Raw genomic sequence first — 11683 nt, 5'->3', positions numbered from 1 at the left:
TTGGGGCTCTAGAATAAGCAAATTCATAGAGACAGAAATAGAGGTTACTATGGGTTGTGGGAGGAGAGGGAATGGAGAGATATTGTTTAATAGGAACAGAGTTTCTGTTTGGGATGAAAAAGTTCTGGAAATGAATAGTGGTGACTTATACAACATTGTGAATATACTTAACAACACTGAATTGTATACTTTAAAATGGCTAAAATGGTCAATTTTCTGTTATGCATATTTTACCACAATGTAAAAGGGTTGTAAAAGGAAGACAATGTGGTCATAGTAGTCTACTTGATATTACCAGATCATTGGGGCTTTAAAAAGTAGTCAGAAATTAAAAGTAACATAGGATATCTCCAGAGTTTTAACTTGTAAATTTTAAAAACACTGTCTGAGTCAGACAAAAATAATTCTACAGTCATTTAGGCTTAGTTGAGACTTCTAGGGAGATATACTAGCAGGCTATTATAATATGGTGGAAAGACTGGATTGAAGAACTCCAGATTCTACTCAGTGCTTTAAATTACTTTATCTCATTGCTTGTGTTTTCCTGTCAAATGGGATAAGGAATGTCCGATATCTCATTCAAAAGTGTTGGAGTAAATACAACACTGTCGTGTATACAGTCAACTTCTTGAAGGATGCCTTACATGAGCCTCACATCTGATATCACTGTGTGAGTAAACTGATAAAGAAATGTCTTAGTCTTTCACTTAAAAACAGAAAGATATTCTCTCGTGTCACACAGAGATCATGTTCTGTTTGAGTTGGTGGTGTCAGTTTATTGAACGAAAGTCAAGATGTTAGGTTTCACAGGCTTGTTCTAGTATTTAAAACACTTTTTAATTAGGTAATAAGATTCTTATTTTACCCTTGTTATTTGGTAAGATGCTTAGATATCTAGAAAGCATTTCTTCTAAGTTCTAATGAAATGAAAGTCCTCTCAAACTCACAGAGCCCCACTTTCTTCATCTGTAAAATGACGATATTCTCTACCTTGTCCACTTGACAGGGTTGTTTTGAGAGTTCCAAAGAGGTCCTTTTGTTCACCTATTTATTTGGTAAATATTCTCTGTGAGCTTATGAACTATAAGCTGGGATGTTTGGAATGTAATGCTCAGCAAGAGACATGATCCATACCTTTCTAAAGTTTCCAGTTATGTGGGATTGAAATGTATATTAAAGCGCTTTGAACAGTGCCTGGCACATTAGTAGATGTCAATACATATAATTTCCTAATTGATGGTTAATTTTGTGTGTTAGTTTGTCTGGGATATGGGAGACCCAGGTATTTGGCTAAAGATTGTTTCTGCGTATGTCTGTGAGGTTGTTTCCAGATGAGGTTAGCATTTGAATCAGTAGACTGAGTAAGTCAGATGGTGCTCCCCCAGTGTGGATGGGCATCATTCAATCTATTGAGGGCCTGACTACTGCACTGAGACAACAGCCTTCTTCTGCCCTTGGACTAGGACTTCTATCATTGGAGATCCTATTTTTCAGGGCTTCAGACTCGAACTGGAACTTACTCTATGAACCCTCTTGTTCTTGGGTCTTCAGACTTAGACTTGAAATTCTATCACATTGATTCTCCTGGTTCTCAGGTTTTCAGACTCAGAGTGGAACTATACCACCAGTTTTCCTGGGTCTCAAGCATATAAATGGGAGATTGTGGGATTTCTCAGGCTCCATAATTGCATGAGCCAATTCCTTCCAATAAATCTCTTTATCTATATACATATGAATTTGTATATACATACAAAAGTAGTGGGCCACTTTTGGTAAGCAGAACTGGATATAGATATGCACTGGTTTTCCTGTTGGTTCTGTTTCTTGGACAAACCTTGATTAATACACTACCCTTGAAATATTGTTGTTCTTTAGTTGCGACCCCATGGACTGTAGCCCACGAGGCTCCTTTGTCCATGGGATTTCCCAGGCAAGAATACTGGAGTGGCTTGCCATTTCCTTCTCCAGGGGATCTTTTCAACTCAGGGATTGAACCTGCATTTCTTGCGTTGGCAGGCAGATTCTTTATCACTGAGCCACCAGGGAAGCCCACCCTCAAATTTGTCCACACACACCCAGGTCAGTGCCCTGAAATCAAGAAGGTGGACCTCAGCTGCAACTTGGTTGTTTATTTTGTGATGTCATATTGCCAATATTTATGGCACTCCTAGGCCATTGCTACTCATTCTGTAAGTATAGGAGTCATTCTTCTGCCCTATAATATAAAACTTCAGTGAGAGAGCAAGTCATCCAAATTATATTCCCCAGAGAGCAGGCAAATGCAATTTTATGTCCAGAGCAGGGAGGATTCAAAAGTTTACCAAAGTGCTAGGAACTTAAACGGTAGGCAGGGGTAATATTGCTGTTCATCACTGTCTACTTATTTTCTATTTAAAGAGTTTTATCTTCTTAGTAGAGGGGGTTGGTTTAATAGAGTGTCGGGGGAAATGTCTAGTGAGTGTATTGATTGAATGGATGATGATAAATGTGGGCAACTTATCTCCTAATCTTTCTCTAGGTTTGCCTAGCTGAGGATGAATAAAATTATTTTTAATATATCCCAGAAAGTCTTTTTTCATTGTCTTGGGATTTTGGTGCCATACATATGCCTAAATGACTTTTTCCCCCCCAAGAAAGAGTAAGAATTTGTAGATTGGCACCAGGTGGAAGATCTTTAATGCTGCTGCTGCTAAGTCGCTTCAGTCGTGTCCGACTCTGTGCAACCCCATAGACGGCAGCTTACCAGGCTCCCCCATCCCTGGGATTCTCCAGGCAAGAACACTGGAGTGGGTTGCCATTTCCTTCTCTAATGCATGAAAGTGAAAAGTGAAAGTGAAGTCGCTCAGTCGTGGCCAGCTCTTAGCGACCCCATGGACTGCAGCCTACCAGGCTCCTCCGTCCATGGGATTTTCCAGGCAAGAGTACAGGAGTGAGTTGCCATTGCCTTCTCCGAGATCTTTAATACATGGTACTTTATGCCTAAATGTTAAGTTTCATCATCTCAGCTAGGAACAATTAAGTTATGCTAGGATACTACTTGGGCTTCCCTGGTGGCTCGGATGGTAAAGAATCCTCCTGCAGGAGACTCAGGTTTGACCCCTGGTGGGGAAGATCCCCTGGAGAAGGAAATGGCAACCCACTCCACTATTCTTTCCTATAGAATTCCATGGACAGAGGAGCCTGGTGGATTATAGTCTGTGGGGTTGCAAAGAATCAGAGAAGACTGAGCAACTAAAACACAGACACAAGATACTACTTAAGGAAGGAAACAAAGAAATACATACACTATTCACTTATCAAATATGTTCGCATTTTACAGAGAAGATGGTCATAATATTTCAAGGGGAGAAAGTTAGGATGCTCATTATCAAGGGCAAGAAGAGGTTTCTAAGGCATATCACACATTGTGTGCAAAGTAGAAGCGACCTGAAGGGATAGAAGGAATGAGACTGTATAACAAAGCAAATTCATTTATGTTAGATTCCAGTTTCTAATATGAAATATTTCTGGAAAATGGTTGTACAGAAGACTGCATTCTTATTATTGTACATCTCTTCCCTTTTGCTTGCTCAAAACAGATGCAGTGCTGAAAATGTTTTTACTTTGATGTTGTAGCTGGAAGTGTACTTCTGTCATATCCAGAGTGACTAATACTGTTCAGGATGATCTGTTCAAATAATAGGGTTTCCTTGCTTTTAAGGTCACTTGGGCTATAATGTTGTTATTGTCCTTTATTCTGCTCTGTGGTCTCATTTTCACAAAGGATTGGTAGAAAAATAGAAAGGATATTGGGTACCACTTGTTCATGGGCCTGATGCCACTCTCACCCTGCCCCTGTGGTCCTGTGTCTTCTTACTAATGATGGACATGCATGCAACAGGGGTCTTAAAGGGGTGTAGTGCTTGGGTTTCAACATGGATTTAATAGCAACAGCAACAATAGAGATTGACTCCTAGGTATTTTTCCTTCAAGTTAGAAACTAGAGTGGAAATGCTTAAAGAACATTTGTAATTCAAGAAAATTTGTGGCACTAGAAGTGAAAATATCATAGGTTATATTAAACACTGTAGAAAAATTTTTTGAACAGAATGTAACTAAATTTCAAACAATTTTTAATTCCACTGAGTATTAAACCACATCTCAAAATCTGTAATAAAAAATTCACTCAAACTTTTTGAAAAGAAAGAATCATCTCTTTATAGTTCCCTTAAGTTAATCTGAATTTCTGTCCCGTCACTTTTATGTAAGGAAACACATGGCCTCAAACTTGGCTTTCTGGTTATAATAATTTCCTGTTGTAGGTTTGTCTTTAGTTCGTTTCCAAAAATCTTATATGCCAAAGGTTTTGGAGCCACACACATTTCTGCTTTGTAGTCTCATTTTCATAGAGGGTAGGGAAGGAAGAGAGAGATTGTGTAGTTCTTATTCACAGAAGAAATATAAGCTTTTGGTTAAACTGAAATAGTTTGGGAAATTCTAAACTGACTATTGTTGCTATTGTTTGGTGGAAGTAACGAAATGAGGAAGCTTTAAATAGTTAATAAAACACAGGACTCCTGGGTTCTAGAGTCCAACTCTGTCACTGTGTTCCTGTGTGACACTGGGCAAGGTACCATCCCTCTCTGGGCCTCTTGACTTATTTGTAAATTGGGTATCTTTGACCAGAGTATGTCTAATGATACATAATATATAATTATATATAAATAGAATACGATATATATTGCCTAAAACAAGTGGACAAAATAGTGTAGTCTATAGAACAATGTCCTGCTGATTTGCTGGGCTAATCCTTCCTTATTTTATATTCATGCTTGGGCCAACATATTCGGAGTACTTTGTATTTTCTTGTAAGCCTGAAGAAAAGCATTTTCCTATGCTGTATTAACTTCTGAAAATGCAAGATTTTGGCTTAATATGTTTTCCCCAGCTTTTTATTTTATAGCATTTCAAACCGTCAGAAAAGCTTCAGGAATATTCAGTGAAGAGCTGTATACCCCTCTCTTAGATTTACTGACTGTTGACATTTTGCCAGATTTGTTTCATTTTTATTTCTCTTTCTCTACTCCCTTCCTGGATATAAGGGCATTGGTGAACCATCTGAAAATTTATTGCTGGCATCATGACACTTCATCCCTAAACACCATTGCATATATCGCCTAAGAAAAAGGATATTCTCTTACATAACCACTAGATAATTCCCTGAGGATTTTAACATTGATTCGACACTATTATTTAAAATCCACTATGTATTCAAATTTCCCCAGTCATCCCAATAGTGTCCTATGTAGTTTATCTTTTGTGGTTTAACATCCAATCAAGGATCATCTGTTGCATTCCATTGCCCCTTGACTAACCCCTCCCTTGTTCTACAGTTCCCCAGCTTTCTTTGTCTGCTTTTCTCCTGGCTGCGCTGCATGGCTTGAGGGATCTTAGTTCCTTAACCAGCAATTGAATCCAGGCCCTTGGCAGTGAAAGAACGGAGTCCTAACCACTGAACAGCTAGGGAATTCCCAGTGCTGACATTTTCTGAGGAGTTAAGAGTCAGTTGTTTTGCAGAATGTCCGTCACATTAGATTTGGCTGTCTGTGCTCAGTCGCTCAGCTGTGTCTGACTCTTCGACCGTCTAGACTATAACCCGCCAGGCTCTTCTCTCCATGGAATTTTCCAGGCAAGAATACTGGACTGGGTAGCCATTTCCTTCTCCAGTGGATCTTCTAGACCCAGGGATCAAACCTGTGTCTCCTGCTTGATGGGTGAATTCTTTACCACTGTGCCACATAGGAAGCCCTAGATTTGTCTAGCTGTGTCCTAATGATTAGTTTCAGGTTAGTACTCTTGCCTGGAAAACCCCATGGGCAGAGGAGCCTGGTACGCTGCAGTCTATGGGGTCGCTACGAGTCGGACACAGCTGAGCAAATTCACTTTCACTTTTCACTTTCCTGCATTGGAGAAGGAAACGGCAACCCACTCCAGTGTTCTTGCCTGGAGAATCCCAGGGACGGAGGAGCCTGGTGGGCTGCCGTCTATGGGGTCGCACAGAGTCGGACACGACTGAAGTGACTTAGCAGTAGCAGCAGCAACCTTATAAAAAATATATTTGTTTATTTATTTTTGGTTGCACTGGGTCTTCCTTGCTGCATGCAGGCTTTCTCTAGTTGCAGCAAGCGGGAGCTACTCTTTGTTGTGGTGCGCAGACTTCTCATTGTGGTGGATCCTCTTGTTGCCGAGCACAGGCTCCAGGTGCACAGGCTCAGTCGTTTTGACTCTCGGGTTTAGTTGCTCCGTGGGATGTGGAATCTTTCTGGACCAGAGATCAAACCTGTGTTCCCTGCCTTGGCAGGAGGATTCTTAACCACTGTACCACCAACCAGATCCTCAGGTTAAATGTTTTTTGGAAGGGATAGTATGTAAGTATTGTGTCCTTCGTGCACCACATTAGAGGTGTGTGATGTCATACTAGGTGCTGAGGTGTGATTATTCGATTAAAGTGGTAGTTACCACATGTCTGCAGTGTTACAATTCTATTTCCCCATATAATTAATGAGTGATCTCAGGAATGACAGGCTTCCCAGGTGGTGCTAGTGGTAAAGAACCCGCCTGCCAATGCAGGAGACATAGGGGACATGGGTTCGATTCCTAGGTTGGGAAAATCCCCTGGAGGAGGGCATGGCAACCCACTCCAGTATTCTTGCCTGGAGAATCCCATGGTCAGAGAAGCCTGGCAGGTTGCAGTCCATGGGGTCGCAAACATTCAGACACAACTGAAGCAACTTAGCACACATGCATGCTCAGGAATGACTGAGACTTTTTGGATATCTCATTTCTTGAAGGTTTTGGCATTCATTATTAACAATGACTGTAAAGTTATCATATTTTGATTGTCCCAGACAAAGGTGACTTGGGATAATCAACAGATCTCTGGCAGAATGGAAGAAAGAGTTGCTCACTGTGAACTAAACCACAAATAAGCCTTGTGTGTTTGTGTGTGTGTGTGTGTGTGCATAAATATAGGCATGCGCATGTTTGAAATGAAAGTGTTGAGGTAGAGAAACTCTGACACACTGTTAGATAAGGTTGGGATGCCTAATGTGGAGAATCCAAGAAAAGTTAACTTTTGTTGAATGTTGAACAGAACATACTCTGCTGTTACTCTTTCTTTGCAATTTCTCTACAGTATGAGACCTAAAGCTTGACAATAACGGGTACATATAATACCCATATATAATCTTTGTGGGTTTTTTTATGGTGAGTTACAGCTTCCTTTCTTTTTTCTGTTTCATTTTTTCCCTGTTATAGTTTTGGTTACAATATCACTATATTTTGTTAGATAAGATTGGGGTATTATTAATAGGAAATACAATTCTAAATTAATAATGTAAGAGAAGGAGAAGTTTGCAAGAGATTTTGCAGGGGGTGAAGTGCTTGATCCCATGTGATCAAGTGAGAGTAAAAAACAATCTGAGCATACCTGTTTTTATCTTGAAGAATTATGCCACAATGTGTCCATATATGTTTTTCTAATATTTCTTTGAATTATTGGAGTTAATTTTCAACAAAGGCAGAATTCTATATTAATTGTGGGACTAGTTATTAATGATATGGAGAACAACCAAATTTGCAATAAAGAGCGTATTGTATAGAAGAGCAAAAATAAATAATAACTATAGTCACTTGTTTAGTCGCTAAGTCATGTCTGACTCTCCTGCATTGGCAGGTGGATTCTTTACCACCAAGCCACCAGGGAAGCCCAGCAATAGTCATGGTGATGATCAAAGATGTCGATGAGCTTTAATGAAAGATCCCAGAAAGCAAAGGTATTCTAATGATAAAACAGTAACTGGAACAGAGAGCATGGAAAGTGAATTGTGCCAGGGATTACATTTTAAATGGCAAGGATAATCTGGCATAGGAAATAAAACCACAAAACAATTGATTCCATGTATTTAAGCAAGAGAACTGTAGAAGTCCAATAAGAGCCCTTTTTTGCCTCACAAAATTATACTAGCATATGTCTTCTTTCGTTATCTTCAGATTTCTCTAATTTATCAGATGATTCGAACCCAAAGCAGGGAGAACAATGCTCTACTATGATGTCAGTGCTTTAGGAAAACAGAGCCAGGAATTTGAAAAGTAAGCTTTTTGCAAGTACAAAGATATCATTGTTGCTGCTGCTGGGCTTCTAGAATAACTGTGCAATTGTTAATTATGAAAATAGATAATAGTCATGAATACAATTTGTCTTCTAATAGGAGTGCTATGCCACTAAAGCACACACAATGGAGATTACCAGAACAATCAACAAAGTGCAGGATATTGGGACTTTCGTGTGTGTCTGCTCAGTCGTTCAGTCGTGTCCAACTATTTGCGACCCCATGGACTGTAGCCTACCAATCTCCTCTGTCCATGGGATTTCCCAGGCAAGAGTACTGGAGTGGGTTGCCATTTCCTTCTCCAAGTATATTAGGACAACTTACTTTAAAACCGCAATACAGTTGAAACATACTCTTCAGAACACAGAATTGTCTCATGAGTGAATAATGAAGTAGCCATGATTTATTAGCTTTATTTAAAGCTGTCTACAAGTTGAACAACATTTTAAAGCACTTTTTTTTTTTAAACACCTCTGCAATTTCCTGGAGCCATGATTTCTTTTTTTTTTTTTTCTTTGAGCCACAGTGGTTAATCAGATTTTGGTGTTTCAGTAATTATGTCAATTAATGTATGCTGAGAGTAATTTCATTTGTTGAAACGGATACCAGGTGAATATGTAATTAGTGGAAGGTTGTCTCTTTAAGATTTGGTGTGCAATTTTCCAAGATTAGCCACAATATGGAGAGTAGAGTTTTAAATTGTAATAATTTCTGGTTAGGGACCAAACTAGTATCTACTTGATTTCCTGACAACTGAGGTAAAATGACAGTTTCTTCCCACCTTCTCCTACCAATCAAAGACACATTATAGGGTGAACAATCATCCCAGTTTGCCTAGGATAGTCCCACTTTTAGCACTAAATGTCCTCTACCTAGAGAAATCCTTTGGTTCAAAGCAAAAAAAGGATAGTCAGTCACCTTAATACACACATCTCACTTGAAAATAAGTACAGTTTTTAGAAATCATGGGTTTCCCTGATTGTTCAGCAAGAACCCACCTGCAGTGCATGAGGCACAGGAGGTGCTAGTTTGATCTCTGGGTGGGGAAGATTCCCCGAGGAGAAATGGGAACCCACTCCAGTATTCTTGCTGAAAAATCCCATGGATAGTCGGGGCTTGGGGGCTACAGTCCATGGGGTCGCAAAGAGCTGGCCACAACTGAGCGACTAAGCATGCACACAACATATAGAAAAGCGATTTAAAAATAAATTTCCATCCGTATTGTCACTAAACTTTATGTAGACCACATATAATTTAACAATTAAAAAAAGCAATTTTAGTCACATGTATGCACAAGTCTATGTCATTGATTAACAAATACACATCCTCATAAAATTGTATGTATAATTTTAATGAATCCATAAAATTGTAACATATTTCCATGTTATATTACTTAATTACCTTTTATTGTAGGACATTTATGTTGTTTTCTGTTTTTTCCTCATTACAAATGATAATGTTATAAATATCTTTGTATATATAATATTCCTCTTTTAAATTTAAGAAATATAACTTTGGGGGAAAACATATATATGGTAGAATTGTATTGATGACATATAAACAGTTAAAATTATAAATATTTTCTTCTGCTAGTTTCTTATCAGCTACCCTGCTATTTAAATAACTGTGACATGAAAATTCCTGGTCATACGAGCCCATTCTAGAAATTGGCTAATAGTCTTATTTGGCTAGTTGAAACAATGTGTTTATTTGTTTGTTCTGAATGTCAGTAAATTTTCATCACAAATGAAAATGTTGTTTCCTCTTTTTAGGATTTTTCAAAAGAATAATTGCACTTGAAGGAAAATGAGGTCACTGGGTAATCACAATTTCATAGAGAAACATCTACTGTGTTCCAAAATTGACAGAGGCATGGAGGACACAGAAATATAACCAAGTCATTTTTGAAAGCAGATGGTTGGTAGGAGCCAATTTTTATACTAAGCCTGACCAATGAACTCTCTCTTGATGCTTCCCTTTAGGATTTCTGAAGTAGAAGTATGACAATCTAAAAACTCAAGTCCTCTTCTGTACTGTAATTAAAAAAGAACAGCCTGAGCCTACAAAATCTAAACTTTAAAATACAGAATGGATAAGTCATCAAATCAGTTAACATTTATTGGGTAACTGCCATTGCCTGCCCAGTCCCTATCTGGTAGAGTTTATCAAGTGATAGAAAAAAGTCATGAGATGTGTGAATTAGAAAATTATAGAATAATTTTAATTAGAAAATAATAGAATAGTGTGGTAAGTTTCATAACAGTAGTGTGGCAAAAAAGGGTCATGTCTCCTTGTGCACCTGCTTATTTATTTTTTAGTATGTATTTGGCTGCACGGTCTCAGTTGTGGCAGGCCAGATCTTTGGTCTTCATTGGGAGTCCCCTGATCCGGGATCAAACCCGGGCCCCCTGGACTGGGAGTGAGGAGTCTTAACCACTGGACTACAAGAGAAGTCCCTACCTGTGTATTTATAATGACAAAAACTGTAAACAACCTAAATGTCTGTAGACAAGATATAAATAAATACATTATGAAATAATCATACACTGGGATACTGGGCAACAGTGAAATGAATGTGTAGGAACTATATGTATCAATGCCAATAACTCTTACAAATAAAACATTGGATATAAAAAGCAAGTTTTAGAAGAATAGATTTAGGTTGATATCATTTATGTAAATTTTGAAACATGCAAAAGAATATGTTGCTTAGTTATACTTCCAATGAAGCAAAAATATACAGAAATGCATGCAATGATAAGCATGGAATTCAGGATAACGATCCTCTGTTGGGAGGGTGGGGCAGGGGGGAGGCAGGCTAAGGAGTGGAGAGGGAGGAAGACCCAGTACCAAAGGAGATACGTAGGAGGGTTCAAGTATTTTGGAAATGTCTTATTTCTCAAGCTTCTAGGAGAGTACATGATTGTTGATTATATTATTTTGAAAAATATAACAATACATTGAGATATACATAAATCAAAGTGCCACATAAGCAGAGAAGAGGCTGCTGATTCTGAATGGAAGCAGCAATCTGCATAAGCTTTTTGGATGAGTTGGCACTGATGGATAAATTGGTCTTGATGGATGAGTAGACATTCAGTAAGTCCAGATGGCAGGAGAGGAGATTCTGGGGTGATGGACAAGCATGGGCAAAGGCATGGAAATGTTCCGTGCAAGAGATGACTTAGGATGTGTAGAAATATATATGCTGGAATAAAGGAAGTTAATAAAGGAGGTCAATACTGTAACTGGGACCAGACCGTCAAAGACCTTGAACTGGAATGTAAATAATTTACTAGGCTGAAATGTAAAATAACATAAAATAATTTACTAGGCTTTGTAAATGTGTGTGTGTGTGTGCACGTTCAATCGCTCAGTTGTGTCCGACCCTTTGAGACCTCATGGACTGTAGCTCACCAGTCCATGGGATTTCCCAGACAAGAATACTGGAGTGAGTTGCTATTTCTTTCTCCAGGGGATCTTCCTGACCTGGGGATGGAACCTCAAATTCTTTACCACTGAGCAGGCTTTGT

Source organism: Ovis canadensis, chromosome 24 (assembly GCF_042477335.2).
Source record: "Ovis canadensis isolate MfBH-ARS-UI-01 breed Bighorn chromosome 24, ARS-UI_OviCan_v2, whole genome shotgun sequence".
In the NCBI taxonomy this organism is placed as follows: Eukaryota; Metazoa; Chordata; class Mammalia; order Artiodactyla; family Bovidae; genus Ovis; species Ovis canadensis.
Note: the sequence above shows the minus strand (reverse complement) of the source record.